This window comes from Nelumbo nucifera, chromosome 2, assembly GCF_055504915.1.
Source record: "Nelumbo nucifera cultivar China Antique chromosome 2, China Antique-T2T, whole genome shotgun sequence".
NCBI classification, from domain to species: Eukaryota; Viridiplantae; Streptophyta; class Magnoliopsida; order Proteales; family Nelumbonaceae; genus Nelumbo; species Nelumbo nucifera.
In genome coordinates, this window is record NC_142650.1 from 74,531,201 (window position 1) to 74,552,731 (window position 21,531).

Here is a 21,531-nt window from a genome sequence, read left to right on the forward strand (position 1 = left end):
GAGGATAATTCTATGCTCCTAACTACTCCCTCAACTGAGGAAGTGAAATCGGCTCTTTTTAGCATTAGGAGTCTCAAATCCCTAGGTCCAGATGGGATGTCAGCCATAGTTTCAATAGCCCAGGAGTTTTTCCAAAATAAGAAGCTTCTGAAAAGACTAAACCACAATAGTACGAAGATGACTGGTTATTAGCTTAGCTATGACTTTATAGGTGACAATCAAAAAAGAGGTATAATCAACCTATAAAGTCATAGCTAAGCTAATAACCAGTCATCTTCGTACTATTATGGACAAGTGTATCGCTCCCAATCAAGTAGATTTTGTACCGGGTTGTCAAATGTCAAATAATTCTATCATTACTCAGGAAATGTTTCATTTCCTTAAACACAAAAAAAGAGGTATAGGCTATATGGCTCTAAAATTAGATAAGACAAAAGCCTATGATTGGTTAGAATGGAATTTTCTACTTAAAGTCATGCCTTTGTTAGGGTTTTCCGAGGACTTCTGTCTCCTGATTAAGGAATGTATCTCCATTGTTTCCTTTTCAGTCCTTATTAATGGTCCTTTTGAAGGCCATTTCTACCCATCCCAAGGTCTTCAACAAGGAGATCCTTTATCTCCCTATTTATTTATTTTAGCTATGGAGGGTCTTTCTAGAATTCTTTTTAAAGTTGAACAAGATAGGAAAATTCAAGGCATCCCTCTTATTCCTTCTCCAAAAATTTCCCACCTTTTCGTTGCTAATGATGTGATGATTTTTCTGAGAGCCCATAGAGATGAAATTGCAAACCTCAAACAAATTCTAATGGATTTTTAGGACGCCTCTAGTCAACTAATTAATTTGAAGAAATCTAAGGTTTATTGTAGTAAAAATATTCATCTAAGGTTACAACGTATGATCAGAAAGCAAATTAATATTGGACCTATTAATAAAAATTCTAAATATCTGGGTCTTCCCCTTTTTTGGTCCAGGAATAAGCATGTTAACTTGAACTATATTCTAGAAAATCTCAAAGCCAAATTAAATAATTGGAGGGCTTCGGAAATCAGCCAAGCTGGTTAGAGAATCTTAATTCAATCTATTCTCCAGGCCATCCCTCTTCATGCAATGACCTTAGTTAAGTTCCCTCAAAAAACCATTGAGTGTATGGAAAAAACAATCAAGAACCATTGAGTGTAAGCATCCTTACTATTGGTGCTCCTAGAACACTCCAACCCTGCCTCAATCTCATGAAGGCCTTGGATTTAAGAAATTAAATCTAGTAAATCAAAGTCTACTTAAGAAAGTTGCCTAGAAATTTCTAAATGAACAACATAAACTTTGGGCTCATATTTGGAAGTCCAAATATCTCAAAAATCATACTTCCTTTCCTTATTCTTCTACGGATTCAAGCTCTATTTACTAGAAAGCTATTTGTCCAAAATTAATTGAATTAGCTTTTGAATGTGGGCATTTGGTAAATGAAGACTCGTCTTTCCTGATTTCTCAAATCCCTTGGATCCAATCAGAATCTAAATTCTCTTGGGTTTCTCTCCCCTTAGCTCCCCACCTATTGAATTTAAATATTTCCAACCTTCTTTTGTGAGGAACTTGGAATTTTTTTTTTTGGTAAGCATAGATTATATTCACAAAATGAAGATTAGATCAGGGTGAAAATTCACCCAATTTGCAAGCCACAAAGGCATTGCTTCAATATGAACACCCGAGTTCGAAAGGCCTTTTTTCGCTAGGCTATGAGCTAGCACATTGCTTTCCCTGCCTGAGAAAGCGAAGGAAATATCCATGTCCTTACTAGAATCTAAAATATCTTTACAAAAAAAGAAAGCATCATGAGCTCCAATTGGGTTCTTTGAGGCTAATGCTTGCATCAGAATCTTGCTATCACTTTCGAGCACAAAAGGACCCCTGCAATACTTCTTTGCGAGGTTAGTGCCTTGGAGGCAAGCAAAAGCTTCAGCTTGTAGAGGTGACTGAGCTGAAGCAGGCCCAAAACCAACAGCTTCATAGCATCCTAGATGATCTCTGTTGATAGCGCCAAAACCAGCTTGACCCACTTTCACAAAACAGCCATCCACATTGATCTTCAGGGAGTTTTCCTTTGGAGGCTTCTACAAGAAAGGGGATCTGTCTTCTCTAGGCGTTTGCAAAGAACCTTGCCATTTTTTCTGCAAAATCATCTTCCTCTCCTTTTAGGACTTGGAATGAGAACCTTATTTATTCTTTATTTCCTCCCAGAGGCTACCAAAATTCTAGGAACCCCTATCTTTCCTGCTAACAATGATCTTTCCTAGATTTGGCAAAACCATAGGTCTGGAAAATATTCGATCAAGGAAAATTATAAGAATGAAAGAATGAAATGCAAATATTTCTTCCGAATATCACTCTTGAATTAAAATTTTGTCTCGCAAAAATATGGAAATTATCTATCCCTTCCCATTTCCAATTAATTTTATGGAGAATCATTAACAACTTCATCCCAGTAAAAGAACTCCTTTGCTTAGAAGATCATCAAAAACTTTGTGTATTTTGCAAATTTGAAATAGAATCCTCAAATCATCTATTTCTTAATTGCCAATTTGCCCAAGCAGTTCTCTTTGCCAATCCTTGGACTCTTCAATTGCAACATATTTTTCAAAATTCTTGAACTTTGGGTATTCAAATTTTGCATAATTTAATCCCTGATCAATCTCTTTTTATGCATGTGTTGGGTTGGATTGCCATGGCCTATTATTACATTTGGTATGCTTGAAATGAACAATCCTTTCAAAATAAACAAATCTTAGCTTTTCAATTGCTCATATGGTCAATCACTCTTTCCACCTCTCCATGGCTTGCCTTAATGACTCTCAATCTCTTTTAAATCAACTAAGGGAAAGTAAATTCTCTCTTCTTATAAGTCAACTACAGGCTTTATTGTTTTTACAAATGTAGGAAAAATTTCAGACTCCCTATATACTTATGGCTTCATCATTTTATCACGAAATTTGTCCTACATGAAAATAATTGGAGGACGAACCTCTCAAGTTAATTCTGTCATTCAAGTTGAACTATTTGCTATTTTGCAGGTTTTACGGGAATTTTGAAGAAGTTTGTCTATGTTCCAATGCACAACAACTTATAAGAAACTTTATGCAGCATGTGGATATTCCCTAGTCTTGCCAATGGCTTTTTTCAAAAACCAGGATGTTATTAAGGAACCTTCATAAAGTTAACTTTTGTTATGTAAATAGATTATTTAACAAAACTGCCCATGCGGTATCCCAATTAGCTAAGACTAACTCACCATCTTCTTTTGTAAGTTCAGATTATCTAGAAGTGATACCTAGGGTTGAGGACTTTATTATCCTTTATGTTTGTTAATATAGTATTTACCTTTCAAAAAGAAAAAATAAAACTTAGAACAAGTCATAATAAGGCCTTGTAAAACCCAAAAACATAAGGCCACCAAATAAGTTTGGTATCAATTTGAAAGATCAAGTGTTTTCCACTTCAATAACCAAGATCCAATTGTTTTTCACTCTAATGAATAGAGTATCGTTCCCACGAGGATTAATCCAACAACTACTAGTACTAGATCTGCCTTATGTTATCTAACAGCCCGAAATCTAAAGACTGATTTCCTAATTAACGAGCTATCCTATGTATTCTCGGATTAGACCACCTTAAGAAATTAGAGAAAGTGTTTCACGAAAATGCTAGCAGAACCGATCGAACAATTATATCATTAAGCTATCCAACTAAAGTTGATTTCAGCTATGGGTTGGCTATTTCCTAATTGCATGAGCAGCCTCTTTCGAGCACATACCCATCTATCTACGAGCAACAACTCTTATATTTCTGTCAAGAATTTAATTGTTATAGATGCATTAAAGACAAGGAAATCGAAGGAAGTCAATTCTTGATGAATGAATGCCAAACGAATCATGCAAATTATCTCTAAGATACATCCAATCCATCTTCTTGATCAGTTGATCTGATTTCCTAAACCCTTTTTTCAAGCGATTTAAGTAATCCAAGAAACAAGAGCAATTCAGCCAAAATTACTCTTATTATCGAAAACCCTAATCAAGAAATCCCAAGATTGAATCACTATCAATCGGATTAGCTTAAAAGATTAATTACAGATCTGAATTAACATTAATCATGGTTCGCATAGTAGAAAGAAAGAAAGATTCAAACAAAGAAAAACCCTAGTTGAACCTAGGTTACCGAAATGCTGAATTAAAGAAGAAGACAACTCAGAAGTTTTGCATCAATCTTCGATCTCCTTTCAATTCTCCTTCGGCAGCCTTGTGATCCTTCTCCTAGCACTTCTCTTTTCTGTTCTTGTGTCAAGGGGTCGAACCCTAATTTCTCCTTTTTCTTTTTCTTTTATACTCTTTCTTACAGCTTTTGGTTGAGAGTCCTACTCCCCTTCAAACTCTGCTAAAGTCAGCCGCCTCTTGGAGCCTCCCATAAGGCTTCGGCTGGGCCTCTCTTCTTGTTGGGCTGAAGTGCTCCCTTTTCCGCCATATCACCTTGTCTTTATGCTCTATTAACCCTAAATTGTCCCAAATTCCTATTTTCCTGAAATTCATCTCAATTAGGGTAAAAACCATTAAAAATTATCATCAAAACCATGTATAAAACAATAAAAACAATGTGTAGCATGCACACACATCATGCACCAATTTCTCTTTTTTTAAAGACCAAAAGTTAGCTTATATGAGTGAAAAGTTCTAATTGCAATGATTAAGTGATTTCATGTTTAAGAGCAAAAAAAATAAATGAGAATTAGGTGACTAACAAATCAATAATGCACAAGATGCAAATATACAATAACAATAACAATAAGCAAAATCAAATGGCCTAGTCATGTGTAGATTTTCCAAGAAGGTTATAATAAGTTTATCCATTGTATCTTTCTTGGGTATCCATCATTTCAAAAAGATTATAGAGTTTTATCATTAAGAATATGGGAGTCAAGTGCAACTTCTAAGTTTTGACCAATCAACCTTAATACTAATAGATTTTGTATACCATAGGTAGCAACTAGGACAACAACATGTGTCAGCACCCAATTTTTGCTTAATCCCTTCAATCCACCTCCTTATACCCTCTTTTGATACCCAAAGCTTAAAAGCATAACTACATCAACTTAAGACTTACAAAAACCCCAAATTTCCTCTTTTGGCACAATCCACACATCAAACGAGAACATTGAAATCAACATCTAACAACCACAATCCCTAGCTTTAGAAAACTATAACCTAATTACACATTGAATTTCATTATCAAACTCCAAGGATCCACCGTTCATCACACTAACTTCCTCTCTAATAGTCCTAATTTACGCAATTTAAAACATTAACTTCACAAAATCAAATTCAACACATTCATATCAAATATATGATGATCAACCTTAAAAATGCCAAAATTTCAATCCAACGGCCTTGAGTGAATAAAACTAGATAAACAAGATGAACAAACAGTTTCTCATATTTGAACTATCCACCCAAATCTTCATCTAAATCTATGCCCACATGCCAAATTTCAACTCCAAATTCCCTTGTTCAACCATGTGATCAATAAAGATTCCAATTTGATGCTTACAATTAAATTACACAAAAAATTATAACCCAAGCAACCAAATCCCTCTCATTAACTTTAAAATTATCAAAATGACCCACCCATCCAATTTCAAACTTAAATTTAGGAATGGCGACGGGGCGGGGCGGGGCAGGGGCAGGGACAGGGAGCTTCTCCCCATCCCCGTCCCCGCGAAAATCCCCGTCCCCATCCCTACGGGGATCCCCATTCCCCGTGATTTTTTATAATGTTAACCATTTTGTTTTTATTTTTTATTTTATTTAAAAAAAGAAAAATAAAATAATTAAAATTTACAATCCTATTAGAAAAGATTCAAACAGATTCAACCATATTTTTAAAAATATTAATATATAGATGTATGTGTACATATATACATATATGACGTATGCATACATATATACATATATATTAGTGGGGATCCTACAAGGCGAGGATTGGAGTCCCCGCGAGCGGGGAGTGATCTGATCTCCCCGTCCTCGCTAACGGGGATGAAAATTTTCCCATCCCCATCCTTGCAGGGGGAAAATCGTCCCCATCCCCGCCCCATTCAGGGTGGATCCCCACGGGGATCAGGGAAATGGGGAAAATTGCCATCCCTACTTAAATTACCCCATTTCCTTCCAAATAGGCAAGATTCCATTTCAAGCCTCCTCAATTGTTGATAAATCATAAGTTAAAACCATGACATAAACCAAATCTTCTAACCCACACCTCTGAACTAGGGATGTAAACGGATTGAACCGGATTCGAATCAAAGTATATCTGAATCCGATCCGATACTGTTAAGGGGAGAGATCTCATAAATGTGGATTTGAATTCAAATCTGATGAGACCGTCAGATCTTTGGATCTAATCCAATCCAATTTGATTTTAAAACAATAAATAAATTATTAAAAGAAAAAGTCAAATATAACAATTTAAATAAAGAAACACAAAAAAATACAAGTATCTTTTCAACTATTGTGATCATATATATACATGTTTTTTATAAAAAAATAAATAATATAATAAATTTACAAAAATGTAATATAAATAAATAAACAAAATATATATTGGAGTAGATCTTCTCGGATTAGATAGGGGTAATCCGAATCCGATTTGATTTCTTATTGGATCCTATTATTTAATCCAAAGATTTGAACTGGGGAGATCCGAATTCGGCAAAATAAGATCATATCATGATCTGATCCATTTGCACCCCTACTCTAAACACAAATTTATTTCTCACTAGATTCAAGATGTTCAAAAATTCTTACCCACCAAATTTCATCCCAAAATTCTTTTCGTTTACCCCATTATTAAACGAAGATTTTGTTTTAGTAAATTTCATTAACTATAACATATCTAACTATAGATCCCATCATCCAAACATCATTTGACCATTAAACTAGAAAGATTCTATTTCAATGCACCATATTAAATCGCCCTTTCATTTGTCCCAACTAGAGACCTCAAGAGGGTGGAGGTTGATGTCAGCCCCATACTTGACCTATCAAGACTCTTGGACCAATAAAATTGAGCCTAGTATACTTTAAAAACCCAAAGATACCCCCACTTAAAGTTAAGGAAAGATAAAATAGTTTTTATTGGTGAGTCAAATTTATGTTTTATACCATTAGAAGCTCCAAATATAAGACTGAAATGATAGGCATGCCCAAGACTCTCATTGGATGCACAAAACCCATGAAAATCAACCCCAAATCAAGGAGAAATGTTGCATCAAAAAGGAAAGGTTGACTACAAAGCTTTTCCTTTAAAAATCGTTGCCCTTTTTCCATGAAAACATTCTCTTGAAGACCAAGCTTTGTGATTAGCGAGATTTAAACCTAGTTTTCTTCCTTTCTCTATCAATAAAAATCCAACTTGAGCCCAAAAGAAGGAAGAGGAGATTTTAGAAGCATTGCTGACCTATGTAAAGATCTCATTCGCCAGAATTCTCCAATTATTTGAGCCTTTAGCTTCAAATTCTTCCATTGTGTTCAGACTGGAGATTTGCAAAAACTCTTTAAGCTTTAACAGATTTAGATTTTTCTTGACATTAAAAGCTGACTAGAAGTGTTTCCATAACTCAGCAATTCATTTTAACATCATTTTAGCCTATTTTAGTTGCTGGAAAACTCATGCCAAGGTCACATACGAGAGGCGAGAGACTATTAGTCTCGGAATTCATATCTGTATCCATTACAACCAAAACCATTTAGCAGGATTACAAAATTTATTAATGTAAAACTAAATCGTTGTTTCTTTGTTTAGATTAAGCCATTCAAGTGTTATTATTGCCCTAGTTTCACTATATTTCTCCTAGGGTTTTGGTGGCTTATGTGAATTGAAGCCATGAAGGTTGAGAAGGAAATTTATTGCTTGATGTTGGGTTTATTTCTTGGGTCATGTTCAGACCTGGTTTCATGCGTTGTGCTGATTGTTTGATCTTGTTTGTAATCTGAGCATTTTATCAATTTATGTTATGTTTGGTTTAAAGGAAAAAGTAGGTAAAGGAAGGGAAATATAGGAAAACCTTTAGAAATATTGTATAGATTTCCCCACATTTCCCTATCTTTTCCTTCAAACCAAACATAACCTTAATGTGCCTTTTTAGGCTTAAAAAAGAAGTTTATTGTCTTGAATTCCCGATAAGTTTGATGGGATCTGTTACCGTTTAGACATTACCTCAGCATCTCAAAAAGGTGTTACTTTCTAAGGTCTTCATGGTCAAAGCGTTTTATCCTCTGGGTCAATAGTTAATGGTCAGCCGTCAACCATTCAGGTCAATGGGTCAATTTCTGATGTTATTTACATAAAAAATCTAAAGGAAAAAAAGAAAAGAAAACCTAATAACCCATTGAATGGGTTAGATGGATAAATGGTTCAATCACTCACGCAATCAATGGTTGTTGACCAAGTTAAAAGTTTTTTTCTAAAATGACATTGAAAGTTGATCCAAACCGGATCCAAACCTGTGTTATGACCATCACTAATCCAATCAGCTGGGTCAGTAATAGGCTTGTTCATGGTCAGGCTTTCACTCTGCATTAACAGATTTTTTTAAGGCCCGAGTTTGAGTCCGGCCCGATCATCGGGTCTACAACTTGGGCCCGAGCGCAGCCCTCATAAAAAGCCCAAAACTAGGACCTGGGCCCGAGCCCGAAGTATATAGCTCATGCCGCTGTTGAAGCGGCAGAATAGAGAGAAAGAGAGAGAGAGAGAGAGAAATTATAAAGAAAAAATAAAAAATGTATATATTAAATTATTAATGTATATATATATTATAATAAATATTATATATTTTATATTATATAAATGAGTCAGGCCAAGTCGGTTTTTTTTGACAAATCCTAAGCCCAGCCCAACAAACAATCGGGCTTGGTGTTTTGGGCCCAAGGTCGGGCCCGCAGGCCTAATTGCTGAATTGGCGGTGTTTCTTAGGCCCCATTCGCTTTTCGATAAGTTACTTACCTGGGTAAATGCAGCTACCTGGATAAGTTTTTCCTGATAAACACTTACCTGGGTAAGTGCATTTACCCATATTCTTTTATTTCTCATATAAATAAGGAAATGACCATTTTAGCCATAAAAATCCTTTATTAAAAAGGGTATTTTTGTCCCATTCAAGTATTGGCAACTTTCCCCCTAGGTGGGAAAGTTATTTACCCATCTAGGAGATTGGCATCACTTACCCGGGTAAGTGACACATAAGAAAATAAACTTTCCCTAGTCCCCATATAAATCTGAAAAAAGAACATGAGATTCTTGGTCAATGGGAACCAAAATCCCACTGACCAACTTTCCCCCCCTCTCAGAATCGGAAAAATGAACGCCCGCTTAGAATTAAAGTTGTAACTTATAAGACTAAAGCTCAGATTTCCTGTAAGTAAAAATTCTGTTCACATAGTATCTAGCCACACATTAAGAATATCTCTCATAAATTTATGCTAAATTCATGGGATCGTGTTTCCAATACATTGTGGGATTCTCATACTTTCACATTGTGTGGATAATTTTTGCTTATAGAGAATCCCTTTAGTTGCTTGTTTACAAAACCAAAAGGCAACTAGGCCACGAGTCAAACAATCCAGCCACTGGTCAAACCATTGACCCATGATGTCATATATACAAGAAATAAAATGTTATATATATATTAGTTTGACTATGACGATGCTCCAAAAAATAGTTTAACTATGATATGGGTAGAAATGGAAACGGGGTGGGTTCGGGGCGGGGAGAACATTCCCCATCCCCGACCCTGACCCCCAAATACCCCCCCATCCCCATTCCTGATCCCCAATGGAGAAAGGAATCCCCCCTCCATCCCCGACTTTGACGGGGATGAATTCCCCGCCAGAAACCCAAATACCCGAAACTAAGAGAGAGAGAGAGAGGACTGTTGGAACTTGGGAGAGTTTATGTCGATGATGACTGATGCGAGAGAGTCTGAAGGGTGACAGCGATGACGACGATGACGGCGACGACGGTCGGCGGTCTGCGAATCGACGACAAAGACAAAGTCTCTTCCTCAGTTCTCTGGCCTCTCCTCTGTTCGATGTCCGACGGGCGAGTGGACAGTGGCAACAGTCAGCGACAGCGGTTGGCGGTTGGCAGTCGACGAATCGGCGGCGAAGACGAAGCTAGGGTTTACTGGTTTTGTGGTTCAGTCGCCTCTCTTGAGTCTTCTCTATTGAAGACAAAAGAATGAAGACTGGTAACTAGTTTAGTCGAGGGTTAAGGGTTTTCCAACTTTTCAAGTTTTCTTGATTTCTTCAAATTATGTTTTAGACTTTTAGTTTTTACTGTTTTATAAAAAGCCCGAAGCTCGGACTTCGGCCCGAGCCCGTAGTATATAGCTCATGCCGCTGCTGAAGCGGCTGAATAGAGAGAGAGAGAGAGAGATTATAAAGAAAAAAATAAAAATGTATATATTAAATTATTAATGTATATATATATCTAATAAATATTATATAAATGAGTCAGCCCGGGCCGGTCTTTTTTGACAAATCCCAAGCCCAGCCCAACACACAATTGGGCTTGGTGTTTTGGGCCCGAGGTCAGGCCCACAGGCCTAATTGCTGAATTGGCGGTGTTTCTTAGGCCCCATTCGCTTTTCGATAAGTTACTTACCTGGGTAAATGCAGCTACCTGGATAAGTTTTTCCTGATAAACACTTACCCGGGTAAGTGCATTTACCCATGTTCTTTTATTTCTCATATAAATAAGGAAATGACCATTTTAGTCATAAAAATCCTTTATTAAAAAGGGTATTTTTGTCCATTCAAGTATTGGCAACTTTCCCCCTAGGTGGGAAAGTTATTTACCCATCTAGGAGATTGGCATCACTTACCCGGGTAAGTGACACATAAGAAAATAAACTTTCTCTGGTCCCCATATAAATCTAAAAAAAGAACATGAGATTCTTGGTCAATGGGAACCAAAATCCCATTGACCAACTTTACCCCCTCTCAGAATCGGAAAAATGAACGCCCCCTTAGAATTAAAGTTGTAACTTATAAGATTAAAGCTCAGATTTCCTGTAAGTAAAAATTCTGTTCACATAGTATCTAGCCACACATTAAGAATATCTCTCATAAATTTATGCTAAATTCATGGGATCATGTTTCCAATACATTGTGGGATTCTCATACTTTCACATTGTGTGGATAATTTTTGCTTATAGAGAATCCCTTTAGTTGCTTGTTTACAAAACCAAAAGGCAACCAGGCCACGAGTCAAACAATCCAGCCACTGGTCAAACCATTGACCCATGATGTCATATATACAAGAAATAAAATGTTATATATATATATATATATTAGTTTGACTATGACGATGCTCCAAAAAATAGTTTAACTATGATACGGGTAGGAATGGAAACGGGGTGGGTTCGGGGCGGGGAGTGCATTCCCCATCCCCGACCCCGACCCCCAAATAACCCCCATCCCCATTCTTGATCCCCAATGGGGAAAGGAATCCCCCCTCCATCCCCGACTTTGACGGGGATGAATTCCCCACCGGAAACCCAAATACCCGAAACTAAGAGAGAGAGAGAGAGAGAGAGAGAGGACTGTTGGAACTTGGGAGAGTTTATGTCGATGATGACTGATGCGAGAGAGTCCGAAGGGTGACAATGACGACGACGATGACGGTGACGACGGTCGGCGGTCTGCGAATCGACGACGAAGACAAAGTCTCTTTCTTAGTTCTCTGGCCTCTCCTCTGTTCGATGTCCGACGGGCGAGTGGGCAGTGGCAACAGTCAGCGACGGCGGTTGGCAGTTGGCAGTTGGCAGTTGGCAGTCGACGAATCGGCGGCGAAGACGAAGCTAGGGTTTACTGGTTTTGTGGTTTAGTCGCCTCTCTTGAGTATTCTCTGTTGAAGACAAAAGAATGAAGACTGGTAACTAGTTTAATCGAGGGTTAAGGGTTTTCCAACTTTTCAAGTTTTCTTGATTTCTTCAAATTATGTTTTAGACTTTTAGTTTTTACTGTTTTATAAAAAGCCCGAAGCTCGGACTTCGGCCCGAGCCCGTAGTATATAGCTCATGCCGCTGCTGAAGCGGCTGAATAGAGAGAGAGAGAGAGAGATTATAAAGAAAAAAATAAAAATGTATATATTAAATTATTAATGTATATATATATCTAATAAATATTATATATTTTATATTATATAAATGAGTCAGCCCGGGCCGGTCTTTTTTGACAAATCCCAAGCCCATCTCAACACACAATTGGCCTTGGTGTTTTGGGCCCGAGGTCAGGCCCGCAGGCCTAATTGCTGAATTGGCGGTGTTTCTTAGGCCCCATTCGCTTTTCGATAAGTTACTTACCTGGGTAAATGCAGCTACCTGGATAAGTTTTTCCTGATAAACACTTACCTGGGTAAGTGCATTTACCCATATTCTTTTATTTCTCATATAAATAAGGAAATGACCATTTTAGCCATAAAAATCCTTTATTAAAAAGGGTATTTTTGTCCCATTCAAGTATTGGCAACTTTCCCCCTAGGTGGGAAAGTTATTTACCCATCTAGGAGATTGGCATCACTTACCCGGGTAAGTGACACATAAGAAAATAAACTTTCCCTGGTCCCCATATAAATCTGAAAAAAGAACATGAGATTCTTGGTCAATGGGAACCAAAATCCCATTGACCAACTTTCCCCCCTCTCAGAATCGGAAAAAAGAACGCCCCCTTAGAATTAAAGTTGTAACTTATAAGATTAAAGCTCAGATTTCCTGTAAGTAAAAATTCTGTTCACATAGTATCTAGCCACACATTAAGAATATCTCTCATAAATTTATGCTAAATTCATGGGATCATGTTTCCAATACATTGTGGGATTCTCATACTTTCACATTGTGTGGATAATTTTTGCTTATAGAGAATCCCTTTAGTTGCTTGTTTACAAAACCAAAAGGCAACTAGGCCACGAGTCAAACAATCCAGCCACTGGTCAAACCATTGACCCATGATGCCATATATACAAGAAATAAAATGTTATATATATATTAGTTTGACTATGACGATGCTCCAAAAAATAGTTTAACTATGATACGGGTAGGAATGGCAACGGGGCAGAGAGTACATTCCCCATCCCCGACCCTGACCCCGACCCCGACCCCCAAATAACCCCCCATCCCCATCCCCGATCCCCAACGGGGAAAGGAATCCCCCCTCCATCCCCAATTCCGACAGGGATGAATTCCCTGTTGGAAACCCGAATCCCCGTAACTAAGAGAGAGAGAGGACTGTTGAGACTTGGGAGAGTTTATGTCGATGATGACTGATGCGAGAGAGTCCGAAGGGTGACAGCGATGACGATGATGACGGCGACAACGGTTGGCGGTCTACGAATCGACGACGAAGACAAAGTCTCTTCCTCAGTTCTCTGGCCTCTCCTCTGTTCAATGTCCGACAGGCGAGTGGGCAGTGGCAACAGTCAGCGACGGCGGTTGGCAGTTGGCGGTCGGCGGTCGACGAATCGACGACGAAGACGAAGCTAGGGTTTACTGGTTTTGCGGTTCAGTCGCCTCTCTTGAGTCTTCTCTGTTGAAGACAAAAGAATGAAGACTGGTAACTAGTTTAGTCGAGGGTTAAGGGTTTTCCAACTTTTCAAGTGTTCTTGATTTCTTCGAATTATGTTTTAGACTTTTAGTTTTTACTGTTTTATAAATAAATTAATAATTATTATACTTATATAATATACAATATTAATCGGGGACGGGTTGAGGCGGGGATTGCATTCCCCGTCCCCCGTCCCCATCCTCGATCGGGGATTCATGGGTAGCCCCATCCCCGACCCCGACCTCGACCCTGCCAAGGTACCTCCCATCCCCGACCCCATCGGGTCGGGGAGCCCGGGTACCCGTCGGGGATGGGGAAAATTGCCACCCCTAGATACGGGAAAAACTTGTAACCAATCAGCCGGCATCATAGAAGTGATAACTAATAAGGCAGATTTTCATCAAAATTCACAGGGGGATTGGTGAAGGCCTTTCCGGTAACATGCATTATCTTTTCGGCATCATAGATTTTTCCTATGTATGTGCAAATAGTGGCTAAATGGTTTGTTTCTTTATTTTTATTTTTTATTTTTTTTAAGTTTTAACTAATGAATAGCAATGCCCTACTTTGTAACTGCTGGCTCTTGCATGTATCTTCAATGGCTTTTGTACTTCTTATTTACAATAAGGTAGTTCATCTATACCTTCTCCATGGGTCCAATTTGAACTGCCTTACAGCTTATCTATCAAAATAAAAGGAAAGAAAGAAAAGAAAAAGAGGCTCCAATGCTATCTGAAGCGGAATACAGCAATGCCACGCCCTTAAGTTATCCATCATCATATTCATTGAACCAAGTGACCATTGTGTTTAATTAAAAAGAATATCATTTTGATAGGTTTAACATTAGATAATTCCCAATGGAAGGTGTGTAATCCACTTCATATTAAGTGAAGAAAAGCAGTTTTGATACGTTTTCAATACTGTAGCTTATGCATTTAGGATAAAAAGAACTAATAATTAAGTTGAAAACTGAAAAGATCCACAACAATGTAGTGAAAGGGGTTTTGCACATATCAGATAGGTTTCCCCTTAAACTGTTTGCTTATGATGAAAGGTATTTAGTATTAAAGTGATGAATAACAAGCAAAAACAATATGCAAAATTTGTTTGTTTAGATGAAAGGTGTTTTCTTTATTCTCGATTTTACTTTTCTTTTTGATAAACTTATTCTCAATTTTACTTGGTAGGAAATCTAAATAATATAATTCACTGACATGAAAAGCTATTATATTTGCTAAAATCGTAGTTAATTGATTGAGAATAATGAATTTTGCAAGTACTCTCAAGGAAGTACATGCCTCATGGAATTAAGTTTCATTGCTAATTTTCCTGGCATAAAAGCTAAATTGGTTTTCTAATATACTTGTTTAATGCAGATCGGATTTCCTACTAATTTTAATCTGCTCTCTTCTCTACTAACCCACTTAAAATACACCACCTGTCACCCACAAAACACTCATCTCTCTCTCTCTCTCTCTCTCGTGAGCTAAGGAGTTTCCAGAAATGGCAAATTTCAGACCAAGCTATCTACCATCCTGCATCTTAAAACTTCTAGTTGTCAATAACATGATCTGGATTCTGGAATCTGATATTCTCCCCAAGTTTCTGGTAATGTACTACAGGGAACTATTACAGATGCCTAACTGAATCCTCTGCAATATATAAATATATTTGGCCCGGATTTTCTGAGGAATTTACTCCCTACTTTCACTTCTCAACCCAGAAACTGATAAATTTGATAACATAACATGATAAAAGACCAGAATGGCTCATCTTTGTGGATGATGCGAAGTGCAATGTTTAAAACAAGCCCTGTGAGGTTCTAATTTGAGGCATCTCAAACCTATAACAGTGACGAAGTTCAATGTTCTTAACTGAAACAAAGATGAACAGGTTGCTTCTTGTGCTAATATACACCTTTTGGTTCAATTGAAAGTCTTTCAGGGAAACCAATAATAAATTTCCTCTTTAACCAATCTGTCTTTCCTTAATTGGCAAATGACAACTTTATTCTGTCAAGCCACAATGCTGGGAAAGAAGGATCACAAAATTACCAAATAAATAAAACCAATGAGTATTGATAGTACCATGTGAATTTGGAAGCTAATGAATGTTCATTATTTGGTGAATCTATATAACTTAGGTTTGAAATTTGCATTTCTGGAAACTCATCCTTGGCGCGCAAGAGAGAAAGGGGAAAGGGATGTTTTGTGGAATGTGGGTAACTAAAAAATAGGGATTTATTTTAAAGGAGGTTAAGGTTTGGTGAGTTGTTGGAAGGTTAAATCTCTTCCAACATGGGTAGGGACAGGTGGCGTATTTTAATTGGGTTAGTAGAGAGGAGAGCAGATTAAAGTTAGTAGGAAATCCGAGTTCCGTTTAATGTTGTAACCTTGAATAATTATTCTCTTACAAAGTTTTATAATGCGGCTCATAAGTTTAATCCCTTAGTGTCATTTCTACTTGAATATACCCTGTAGTTTTTAAAACTATTTAACTATACCTCATTGGATAGTCCCACTTGACACGAGAGAACCTGTTAATAAAATGTTTAAGACAGCAGTCTTAAACATTTTATCTGTGTTTTGTGTGTATATGTGTGTGGGGGGGGGGGGGGGGCATGGCACCATTAATGAGGTATCCTTGTTTATTTTCCTTTTTTATTCTATGTTCTCCTTAAATAAATATTGGAATTTGCATTGATAATTGTTTCTTATATGAGATGGTTGCAGCAGAGATCTTAGGAAAATGTTTGATTGGCTAAACTAAGCCTGCCAAGCATCAATCAGCACAGAGCTGAACAATTTAATGAATTTATTCCATGTTTTGATGATCTTCTCAGCAAGTTATTGAACAAATTATTGTTGGGAAAGATTATAGTTGAACAGGTTGTCGAACCTGTTACTTGGACAGATTATTAAACCTGTTATTTGGACAGGTGATGTGGTTATGTGTTACTAAGACAAGAAGTCCAAAAAAACATGTCTCTTGCATGATTCAACTTTAAATGTTCAATTGAAGTTCTTTTGAAGTTTAAATGTTCAGAAAAACATGTCTTTGTGAAAGCATGATTCAAGTTTAAATGTTCAGTTGAAGTTCTTTTGAAACCTTGCTTACATCCTTTTCCAAAGCTATCTAGATGTCACAAAGCCCATGCAGAATGCCTTATGAATATAATTAATCCTATGAATTTACAACAATCAATATAAGTAAATAATATTAAGGGAAACAAGACATAATAAACTAAGAAGAACCATTAACTTCAATAAATTCATGTTTCCCTTTAAGTGAAAAAAGAAACAGAGATAGATAAGATAGTTGCTGATCATTTAAGTGATTTGCAAATGCTATGAAACTCAGAAAGAATATAGCAAGACCAACAGAACATGATACTATGAAACTCATACCATATGGTTCTTGTGTCTCTAAGCCTTTTATTGATTTAATAATTGCCACATAACTAAGTCTTCTTGACGCTTTGCTGCAGATGCTAAGTTCAAAAATACTGCTTTAGAAAGGTCTAGGAAATTAACCAAGGATTTGGGAGTGGTTCAAGAACCAAGGCTCATTCTAGAACCATTATCTCCTAGGGTCTCCTCATTATCTTGAAGACTTATCAGAGAAGGATCCTCAAGCCTTCCTTTGTCACATTTACAATATTTTCTTTGCCCATTCTATTGGGATAAGGATGATTGGCAAAAAGATAAGTTTGGATAAAAGTATCAAATCATGGTCAAGCATGCAAACATGTAGGCATTCTTCCCCATGATTTCACACATGGAAGTTGAAGTGGCTTCCTGAAATGGGTTGCTTGTTTCCCCCGGCCCCTGCTCCCTCTCTCTGTTTTGGCATGTTTTATCCCAATGACCCTTTGCCACTTCATTAATAGAGTCCTTTTTCTTCACCAATGCCATTAATAAGGTTGAAGAAATTAATAGCTAATTAATATATGTTAGCAAAAAGTAAATGGAAGGTCTGAGGGTGATTTGGAGGAAATTATACGTTTGGTTCACCGCTCAGCCAGAGGAACCATCATGGAATGAATGTTTTGGACCTGTCACGTCACCACCCATCAATGCGCCAGGAAAACTACCCAATTGCTGCACCTGCAAGGAAAAAGTAGGGAACCTTTTCCTACTATGATAATAACATTCCCTACCTTTTCCTTCAAACCAAAAACAACCTAATTGTCTTCTCCCTCCCTCCTCCCACTTCCCTCCCCATTTAAAATTCTGATGGGCCATCAAATTTTCCTTCAAACCAAATACAGCCTAATTGTCTTTCCCTTCCCTCCTCCCACTTCCCTTGTTTTTGTAAGCAAATTTATCTTCTCAGAAAATATTTTTTAGCATTAATATTTGCCTTTTTAACTAAATGAAAGATTATGGGCCCATTTGGTGCGTCTTTCTACACGGTCTTTTGGCTATTTACAAGTTAGGAAGAACAAAAATCGGTCTATTTCCGTTTGGCACACAAAATATCTAGCTGCCAAAAGACGAAACACCAAAAAGATGCGTGAAGCCCATTTTGGGCTGATTTCCGGAAAACCCGAAATCTTGTGTGAAAAGACCCAAAATGGCTTACGGAAAGATGCGCATCTGTCAAACGATCTTCGGATTATCCAGATCTTATGTCAAAAGCTCAATGTGTCTTTTGACTGTCAAAGCTACAAGAACATCTTCTCAAAAAGACTTATCAAAAGGGCCCTATATTATTGTGCTAACTTTCCGTTTCATCCTTTTTTTTCTTCAGTCATCTAGAAGATATTGAATAACAAAGATATTAAATAATGACTTTTGCAGAATCTGAGAGACAAAAATTCCTTCTCAATCCTAATAGAATAGTCAAATCAAGAGGCAAGTCCAGAAGATTAGGTGAGAGAGTTTTGGAAAATTTTATGGAAATTTATGTGGATGATTGCAAGCAAAGATTCAATGCCTTTTTCTATAAACGCAAGCTGAGAAAGAACATTGGGAAAGAGAACATATAGAGTGGTATGATGGAAATATATAAAACATGCAAGCATGTTTGATTACCGATGAAGAAGAACATTAGTCTAGCAAAGATACATGTATTGTTACTTACCTATTGCTCAAACAAATGTTAGTTGATTTCTATTATGCATCCAAAAAACCAAAAATAAAAAATAAAACCCTACGAATGAATATCCATTACACAAATAATAACAAAACCACAGAACATAATCAAACCCTAATCAGGAAAGTGATTTAGCTATTTGGACTTGTGAGGTGAGGCTGGCATTGCAGAAATTTGTAGAGAGATGGATCAGTGGAAAGCACAAGGACGATCTTAAGGCCTAGGTTTTGTTTCTTTTGATTTGAAGAGAGATAAATCAGCGGAAGCCCGAGGGTTTATGTAAATCTGTTCTTGTCACTACAAATTTTCAACTATCTTCTACAAATCTACGCATCCCTCTAATCGATTATAGAGCTCCCAGCCCGAATCAAGGTCCACGAATTTTGTTTTATCAAAAATAAGTTTCAGAGTCTTACCGGTAGAAGAATCCACAAGTGAAAAGACCGACCTACTCTGATTTCACTCCTTGCAGCCATCCAGACGAAAAAATAGCTCTTTATCCTACGAATCCTTCAACACCAACCAACCAATATTGCAAAGCACGAACAGCAAACAGCCGACAAAGAGAAATAGAGAAGAGAGAGATAGACAAAGAATGGAAGACTGAAAGAGTGAAACGAGAGTAGAGAGAGACGCGGGAGGAGCAAACAGCAAACCCGAACTTTCAAACGTTTCATTGCACAGCACTGTGAGCCTTCAGTCCTCTCTTGTATCCCATTCCCATTTCTTCAATGCTCCAAACCCAGGTCAGGACTCAGGAAAATCGCTATCGTCGACCTTCAGAAGTTGTGCCATGTAAAATGGTATGTCCCCCAATAGTGCAAAAGCATTACAGATATAACAGTCCAATACAAATCTATCATTCATGGCTTGATTGGATGAGGCTGAAAATCCATAAGAGGAGATTAATGTTGAAGAAGGTTTGATGGTGGAAACACCATGAGGTTTAAAGTATCGATACGTATTATATCAGTGGGTCACCGTGAAATAAAGGGAATTTCGGGGTAAGACCTGCTTCAAGGGGTAGTCAGGCCTTTAACCGACCCCTGAGCATGTTTGAAAAAAATAATAAAAGTGTGTTGATACAAAATCCGCTACACCCAATTCGGCATATTGGACTATATGGATACTTTGAACCTGATAGGGGCAGTGCTACCATTGCTATTGACTTCTAATATGATGAGGTAGTAACGGAGAAGAAAAATGAGGTAAAAGCTATGGAAGAGGAAATGTCACAGATATTAAGACATTCATCGGGTTCCCCATTTTCGTTTGATTTTTTCATGGTGACTTTTATAACTTCTCCAGACTCCAGTTCACACTCTAGATCACCTTGATTGATTTGATTTACGTATCACTGAGCAGAGAGAGGAATAAATTACAAGTGCATACTTTGAAAATTTAAAAAACGGTCAAGGGCATTTTTGTCCTTTAATTTTCTTCTGTCAATCTTAACGGCTAGATGGTAAACAAGGTATATTTAAGTTGTTAGGTATTAAGTAGTGTAGTAAAACCACAGGGTATATCTAAGTAATTAGCCCCCCCACCTTTTCCCACCACCAAGTTTCTTTAGAGCTTTAGGCTGCGTTTGGCAACGATGCAAATATGTAGAGTGTAAAACAGTTCATATATATTGCAGAATTGGGTTAGTTTTACACTGACAAATTTATCTTCTTAACAAACAAACTTTTAGCTTGGCCCAACACTAATGCCTATTAGCGTCAGCAACAATTAGGGAGGCTGCTGCCTCCGTACGGAGCCAATCACATAGCTATCTGGCATACCCGCCAGAGCCTACAGCCTGACCTCGTATGGCTCTCATCCGGGGCGTTCATCTTCACCTACCCCCAGCACGCTCAAGTATAAATAAGAAGTAACTGCCCCTTAAAAGAGGCTAGAACGGAGTAACTCCAAGATCACTCACTCATTTACTTCCTGCACCTATATTGTCTACCTAGCATTAATTCAAGGAGATCTAGTGCATCCGAGGACTCTCTCCAGGAGCTCTTTTGCACTCTCCCCTGCTTTACACCTCGTACTAACTTGAGCATCGGAGCCTCTACCTCGGGTATCCACCCCGAGGCCTCTAACACTCCCTATCTTGCAGTATCTTTGGTCACCAGGGACTTCGCCTCGACTTGTAGTCCTCGGCTACCATAGTCCTCGAAAGGAATACTTCACATCAGCCTGCGGTCCTCGGCTTCAGTCAATTTCTTTCGAGGCCCCGAGGTCCTCGGCTAACACTCGGAACCTGAAGAGTGAATTTACCTCGTTGCCCTCAGCCAATCCGCACGGCAACAATTAGCGCCGTCTGTGGGAAAAGTTGCTAAGGCGACACCCACTTTAGGATAAAAAGTAATAATACTCAAAATCCAAACCCCCCATAAGCTCGAAAGTCATGGTGAGGAGAGCCCAGAACAATCAGAACCTGGTCACTTACGAGCAATTTCAGGCCATCCTTGATCATTTGGACCACCTCACCCAACAAATGGAGGAAGTTTTCCCCCGAGCAGGAGGTCCCTCTCAAGGCGACCCCCCCGCTGGGGTATCAGAAGATTAGGGCCGACACGAGAACATCGAGCCACCGGTTCTCGGCCATGGTAATCCGGTGGCTGAACTGTCAGAATTGGGCAATAACCGCCTCTCGATCTCACCTCGTAGGGAGGCCCGCTCAATCCGAAGACAGTCATCAATCTTCGGAGCAGCACCACCGCCGCCGTAGGGAGGCCCCCTGAGACGATGGCGGGCACCTTGGCCGCCCTGGAGTTCGCTCCCGAAGCGAGAGCCGATGCC

The 21,531-nt window shown here is 38.1% G+C and overlaps 1 long non-coding RNA gene across 1 annotated transcript; it reads right to left on the reverse strand.

Moving 5' to 3' along the window:
- Positions 1 to 4,082: 4,082 nt before the first annotated feature.
- LOC104604174 (uncharacterized) lies at positions 4,083 to 20,038 on the reverse strand. The gene is made up of 2 exons (XR_736371.3): positions 19,155 to 20,038; positions 4,083 to 4,567 (listed from the first exon to the last, which is right to left on the reverse strand). It is a non-coding gene; the product is annotated as an uncharacterized LOC104604174 (long non-coding RNA).
- Positions 20,039 to 21,531: the final 1,493 nt, after the last annotated feature.